We start from the raw sequence: 7,626 nt of genomic DNA, 5'->3' as shown, positions 1-7,626 counted from the left end.
AATTGAATGTTGGAGAATACAACACAATAGATCTGGTTTAGATAAAACAATGGGAAAAAACATACATTTTTATTTTTATTTTTGTATCATCATCTTTAAAATGAACAAGATAAAACAAACATTCAGATAGGATGATGGGGACAATTTCAGTGAAAAATATAAGAGGGCAACATTACTTGTGCAAAGTTTCAGAATGATAACTTCCAAAATGAGTGTGCTACATGACATTTATCATGAAGTCACCCAGGTGTCCCACACAAGTAGCCCAAATGTACTCAAGTGGCCAAATTGGTGAAGGTATACTTTTTGAAACAAATAACTATATACTAAATACCAAAATGGTATTCTAACACCCCCCCCCCCCCCCCCCCCCAAAAAAAATAGGGGAAAAAATAATTATTGATTAAAAAATATATATATATATACACATTTACAAAATAACATGGGTAACTATTTACACACTTTCAATATTTTGAAGACCCTCAGTCCTCTATCAAATCAAATCAATTTATATAGCCCCAGCCTAAAACCCCAAACAGCAAGCAATGCAGGTGTAGAAGCACGGTGGCTAGGAAAAACTCAGTAGAAAGGAAAAAACCTAGGAAGAAACCTAGAGAGGAACCAGGCTATGAGGGGTGGCCAGTCCTCTTCTGGCTGTGCCGGGTGGAGATCACAGTGGTTGTAGAGGGTGCAACAGGACAGCACGTCAAGAGTAAAAATGCACAGTTTAGGGTTCCATAGCCGCAGGCAGAAAAGTTGAAACTGGAACAGCAGCAAGGCCGGGTGGACCGGGGACAGCAAGGAGTCATCATGGCAGGTAGTCCTGAAGCATTGTCCAAGGGCTCAGGTCCTCCGAGAGAAAGAAGGAGCGAAAGTGAGAGCAGACTTAAATTCACACAAGACACCGGATAAGACAGGAAAAGTACTGCAGATATAACATACTGACCCTAGCCCCCACCCACTTTGCCATATAACCCCACCAACTTTGCCAAAACTCTAGACAATATTCTGCTGCTGATGCCAGATGCCACAGCAGTCTCTTTCTGATGTAAAGCAGAGGGTCACTGAGCATGTGGTGCATGTGATGGAGACTTCATCTTGCAAACAACACAGCAACGCCTCCATACCGTGCCCTTTTGGCCCTTAGGCACATCCATGCCTGCACAAATATATTTGGGCAGGTGAACACTTGTGACAGGAGCAGATGGGACAGGGCTTGGTGCAGTGGTGCTGTAGCCAGCAAGCTCCTTGATTCTCCCTCTAATGTAGACTGATTGGAAGAAGCATGCTGGCTGTGTTGAGATGTATGGGTTTGCATTCTACACAATACCATTTTATATAAAATTGAAAAACTCAGTAGAATTTTTGAGTATGGTTTTTTTTAGTATGGGTTTGCATTCTACACAATACCATTTTATATAAAATGGTGTTGTGTAGAATGCAAACCCATACTATATAAAATGGTATTGTGTATCAGTATTATTTGGTTCGAAGCGAGCATAGAAGTAGTTTAGATCATCTGGTATGCTCGTGTCACTGGGCAGCTCTCGGCCATGCCACATCCGACGAGAATCTGAGCCGGTGTAGTACAATTGGATCTTAGTCCTGTATTGACGGGCATAGCGGGATTTCTTATAATCTTCCAGGTTAGAGTCCCACTTGTTGAAAGCGGCAGCTCTACGCTTTTTTTCAGTGCGAGAGAAGTCTGGGTTCACTGAGGTCAGTGAACCCAGCCGTGACGCGATGTGAGTAAGACCTTTAAACATGTTAACATTCACAAGGCCGCAGGGCCAGACGGATTACCAGGAAGTGTTCTGCGAGCATGTGCGGACCAACTGACCAGTGTCGTTACTGACATTTTCAAACTCTCCCTGTCTGAGTCTGTTAAAGCAGACCACCATAGTCCTTGTGCCCAAGAACAGAAAGGTAACCTGCCAAAATGACTAACGATCCATAGCACTCACATCTGTTGCTATGAAGTGCTTTGAAAAGCTGGTCACGATTCACATCCACACCATCATCCCAGAAACCCTAGACCCACTCCAATTTGCATACCGCCCCAACAGATCCACAGATGATGCCATCTCTATTTCAGTCCACACTGCCGTTTCCCACCTGGACAAAAGGAACACCTACATGAGAACGCTGTTCATTGAATACAGCTCAGTGTTCAACACCATAGTGCCCTCAAAGCTCATTACTAAGCTAACGACCCTGGGACTAAACACCTCACTCTGCAACTGGATCCTGGACTTCCTGATGGGCCAGCCCTAGGTGGTAATGGTAGGCAACTACACATCTGCCACGCTGATCCTCAACACAGGGTACCCTCAGAGGTACGTGCTTAGTCCCCTCCTGTAATCCTTGTTCACCCATGACTGCATGGCCAATCACGACTCCAACATCATCATTAAAGGGCGGCAGGGGCGGCAGGTAATCTAGTGGTTTGAGCGTTGGGCCAGTAACCAAAAAGTTACTAGATCAAATCCCCCAGCTGACAAGGTAAAAATCTGCCATTCTGCCCCTGAACAAGGCAGTTAACCCACTGTTCCTAGGCTGTCATTGTAAATAAGAATTTGTTCTTAACTGACTTGCCTAGTTAAATAAAGGTTAAATTAAATGAAATAAATGAAAAAGTTTGCTGACGACACAATGGTGGTAGGCTTGATCCCTGACAATGATGAGACAGCCAATAGGGAGGGGGTCAGAGACACAATGCCTGGACAAAAACCTATCCCTCAATGTGATCAAGACAAAGGAGGTGATTGTGGACTACGGGAAAACGAGGGGGGCAAAGCACGCCTCCATTCTCATCGACGGGGCTGTAGTGGAGCAGGTTGAGAGCTTCAAGTTCCTTGGTGTCCAGATCACCAACAAAGTATCTTGGTCCAAACACACCAAGACAGTCATGAAGAGGGCAAATTATTGCCATTTCCCCTCAGGAGACTACAAAGATTTGGCATGGGTCCTCACATCCTAAAAGTTCTACAGCTGATATTGCAACTGCTCGGCCTCCGACCGCAAGGCGCTACACAGGGTAGTGCGTATGACCCAGTACATCACTGGGGGCAAGCTTCGTGCCATCAAGGACCTCCATACCAGGCAGCCACCCTAGTCATAGACTGTTCTCTCCGTTACCGCATGGCAAGTAGTACATGAGTGCCAAGTCTAGGTCCAAAAGGCTTCTTAACAGCTGTGAGCTTGTGTGGCCTGCCACCTCGCGGCTGAGCTGTTGTTTCTCCTAGACATTTACATTTCACAATAACAGCCCTTCCAGTTGACCGGGGCAGTTCTTTTTGGGCAGAATTTTGACCGACTGACAAGTTTGTAAGGTGGCATGCTATGACGGTGGCACGTTGAAAGACACTGAGCTCTTCAGGAAGGGCCATTCTACTACCGATGTTTGTCTATGGAGGTTGCATGGCTGTGTGCTCAATTTTATACACCTGCCAGTGACGGATGTGGGTGAAATAGCTGAATCCACTAATTTGAAGGTGTGTCCAGATAGGTTTGTATATATAGTTCATTTATTAACTCAGGTTAGACTTATGCAAGAGCAAGTTCAACAAATAGTCCAGTGATAATGGTGAATAGCAATGCATTGTAAACATGTACCCCCAAGCCATAAGACTACTGAAAATCTATTCAAATGGCTACCCAGACTATTTGAATTGCACCCCCCTCCCTTATTTTACGCTGCTGCTACACACTGTTTATTTTCTATGCATACCTAGTCACTTTACCAATACCTACATGTACAGTGCCTTGCGAAAGTATTCGGCCCCCTTGAACTTTGCGACCTTTTGCCACATTTCAGGCTTCAAACATAAAGATGTAAAACTGTATTTTTTTGTGAAGAATCAACAACAAGTGGGACACAATCATGAAGTGGAACGACATTTATTGGATATTTCAAACTTTTTTAACAAATCAAAAACTGAAAAATTGGGCGTGCAAAATTATTCAGCCCCTTTACTTTTAGTGCAGCAAACTCTCTCCAGAAGTTCAGTGAGGATCTCTGAATGATCCAATGTTGACCTAAATGACTAAAGATGATGTCAAATCTACCAAGACCTGGCCGTCCCTCTAAACTTTCAGCTCATACAAGGAGAAGACTGATCAGAGATGCAGCCAAGAGGCCCATGATCACTCTGGATGAACTGCAGAGATCTACAGCTGAGGTGGGAGACTGTCCATAGGACAACAATCAGTCGTATATTGCACAAATCTGGCCTTTATGGAAGAGTGGCAAGAAGAAAGCCATTTCTTAAAGATATCCATAAAAAGTGTCGTTTAAAGTTTGCCACAAGCCACCTGGAAGACACACCAAACATGTGGAAGAAGGAGCTCTGGTCAGATGAAACCAAAATTGAACTTTTTGGCAACAATGCAAAACGTTATGTTTGGCGTAAAAGCAACACAGCTCATCACCCTGAACACAACATCCCCACTGTCAAACATGGTGGTGTCAGCATCATGGTTTGGGCCTGCTTTTCTTCAGCAGGGACAGGGAAGATGGTTAAAATTGATGGGAAGATGGATGGAGCCAAATACAGGAACATTCTGGAAGAAAACCTGATGGAGTCTGCAAAAGACCTGAGACTGGGACGGAGATTTGTCTTCCAACAAGACAATGATCCAAAACATAAAGCAACATCTACAATGGAATGGTTCAAAAATAAACATATCCAGGTGTTAGAATGGCCAAGTCAAAGTCCAGACCTGAATCCAATTGAGAATCTGTGGAAAGAACTGAAAACTGCTGTTCACAAATACTCTCCATCCAACCTCACTGAGCTCGAGCTGTTTTGCAAGGAGGAATGGGAAAAAATTTCAGTCTCTCGATGTGCAAAACTGATAGAGACATACCCCAAGTGACTTACAGCTGTAATCGCAGCAAAAGGTGGCGCTACAAAGTATTAACTTAAGGGGGCTGAATAATTTTGCAATTTTTTAATTTTTTAATTTTTCGCCCAATTTTTCAGTTTTTGATTTGTTAAAAAAGTTTGAAATATCCAATAAATGTCGTTCCACTTCATGATTGTGTCCCACTTGTTGTTGATTCTTCACAAAAAAATACAGTTTTATATCTTTATGTTTGAAGCCTGAAATGTGGCAAAAGGTCGCAAAGTTCAAGGGGGCCGAATACTTTCGCAAGGCACTGTACATATTATCTCAATTACCTCGAGTAACCTGTACGCCCGCACATTGACTCGGTACCGGTACCCCCTTACTGTTGTACACGGCATGTGACAAATGAAATTTGACTTGATGATTAGGTGGCTATGAGGTACTGTATAAGAGTCAGATTTGGGAATTTAGCCAGGACACTGGGGTTAACATCCCTACTCTTACGATTAAGTGCCATGGGTTCTTTTGTGACCACAGAGAGACCACAGAGAGTCAGGACACCCATTTAACATCCCATCTGAAAGACGACATCTTACACAGGGCAATGTCCCCAATCACTTCCCTTGGGCATTGGGATAACAAAAAATAATTAGACCAGAGAAAAGAGTGCCTACTACTGGCCCTCTCCCATCCAGGAGACAAGATTAGCTTCAGAGGCTAGACAGCAGTGGGATGCAGGGTGGTATGCTGCTGGCTGTTTTATCCATACACTGTGGTGGGTAAACATTATTAGCTGATTCATGGCCATGGGTTCAGCTCCCATGATGAGTAATGGTAGGCTGAATCAAAATGTACAGAACCTTGTATTGCAATGCATGTATATTTAAAATCCTTGCCTTTCTTAAGAATTGCAGTCCTTGAAAATTGACAGTAATCTAATATCCCTCTCTTCTAACTGACTTTTCCAATGACAAAATGTCTGAGCCACTCTTTGATTAGGTAATATATGCCTATTCAGCAAAGTTCACAATAATATCACGGCTATTCATTTTTCATAGAAAATGTATTTATGTATTTATCAGTTTGAATGTTTTTGCTTGGCACACATGGCAACAGCAGTCTCTTCATCAGTCACACACACTAACTCGCTCTCTGACAACTCCAACAGCTTTATCAGAACAATCCTTATTATGTTTTCTCTATAATCATAATTGAGATTCCATTGTATATAATCAGTGGTCATCTCACTCAGCCGAGTTTTCAAATGGGCCAAGATTTCATATTCGAACAGATGACTCTCTCCTCGCCAAAAGAAAAAGAGAGAGAGGGAAGACAGAATACAATTCTCCACTGAGTGACACTTCAATTAGCCCCCTGTCCTCCCCGGCGCTAATAGTCAGATGAGCGAGCGATGCGGGGAAAGGGCAGGTCATTAAAACATCTTTAAAACTCGCAAGGTTTACTCAAGGCCAGTGATTAAGGATCTGTGCCCCTGACAGGTGGCCAGGGCTTGTTCCCCATCTCCCGCTAGAAATAAAAGCAATCTCGATCTAATTGCAAAGGCCAAGTGATTACACAAGATGAAAAAAAATATCTGTGGCCTAGCTGTAGCCAGACCTCTCCATTCCACAAGTTGGATAACAAGTGTAGACTCACACATGGCTGGAGTCCCTGGCTATATACCAAATTGCACCCTAGTCCTTGGTCAGGGCCCTGGTCAAAAGTAGTGAACAATTTAGAAAATAGGGTGCCATTTGGGACTCAACCCATCCCTCTCAGCCCAGCCCCATCGCAGATCAACAGGGTCTCCCTACCTCTTTTGTTATGTGTCATAGACGTACCCTGACAAGCCCGAACACTGTGGTGTATAGTATTTTATAGTATTTCAACAATGGTTTCACTTTCACATGTACCTCTAATTTAAGAAATGACTGTACTTTATATGGATTATAAACAAACACACTGATATTATATATAGCCTGTCAAGATATGTTGCATGAATTCATAATGGAAATACAATTAAATACAAAACTGATTTAATACAAAACTGATTTAATTATTAGACGGCATAGCAGTCAGACGTCCTTTGTCCTCGTCTTGTCGTGTCCCGTATATATATATATATATTTACAACTTTCTTCGCATACCTTTTTATATGTATTTTTTTCTTTTTTCATAAACTCAACTTGAAAACACTCTACTGCAACCTGCCTCACCAATTTGTTTAAAAAAAGAAAGTATTATTTACCTCAATCACCTATCCCCAACTCGGAGCCCCACCGGGCCTTCACAACTGGACTACCGACGTTATCTGCCTGAGGGAGTTATCCAGCTGGCTCCTCCGTCGCGACGTTACCTGAACACACATCTGCGGCCAGCTAATCGTTAGCTGTCTTATCGGCTGCTATCTGAATAGATCTATCGGACAATTTTTTCTTTTTTCTTGGGACTCAATAACTATATCAATTTATTTTGCGAATTGGATTGATCCCCTCTACCACACAGAACCCCACAAATCCTAATGGCGGAAACGCACAAGGTGGATAAAAACAGACCTCCATCCTATGCTAGCTTGCTACCGATGGCCCGGCTAGCTGTCTGAATCGCCGTGACCCCAACCAACCTTACTACTCACTGGACCCTTTTGATCACTTGAGGAAGCATGCCTCTCCTTAATGTCAATATGCCTTGTCCATTGCTGTTCTGGTTAGTGTTCATTGGCTTATTTCACAGTAGAGCCTCTAGTCCTGCTCACTATACCTTATCCAACCTATT

This window comes from Oncorhynchus clarkii, chromosome 12 (assembly GCF_045791955.1).
Source record: "Oncorhynchus clarkii lewisi isolate Uvic-CL-2024 chromosome 12, UVic_Ocla_1.0, whole genome shotgun sequence".
Taxonomy (NCBI): Eukaryota; Metazoa; Chordata; class Actinopteri; order Salmoniformes; family Salmonidae; genus Oncorhynchus; species Oncorhynchus clarkii.
Note: the sequence above shows the minus strand (reverse complement) of the source record.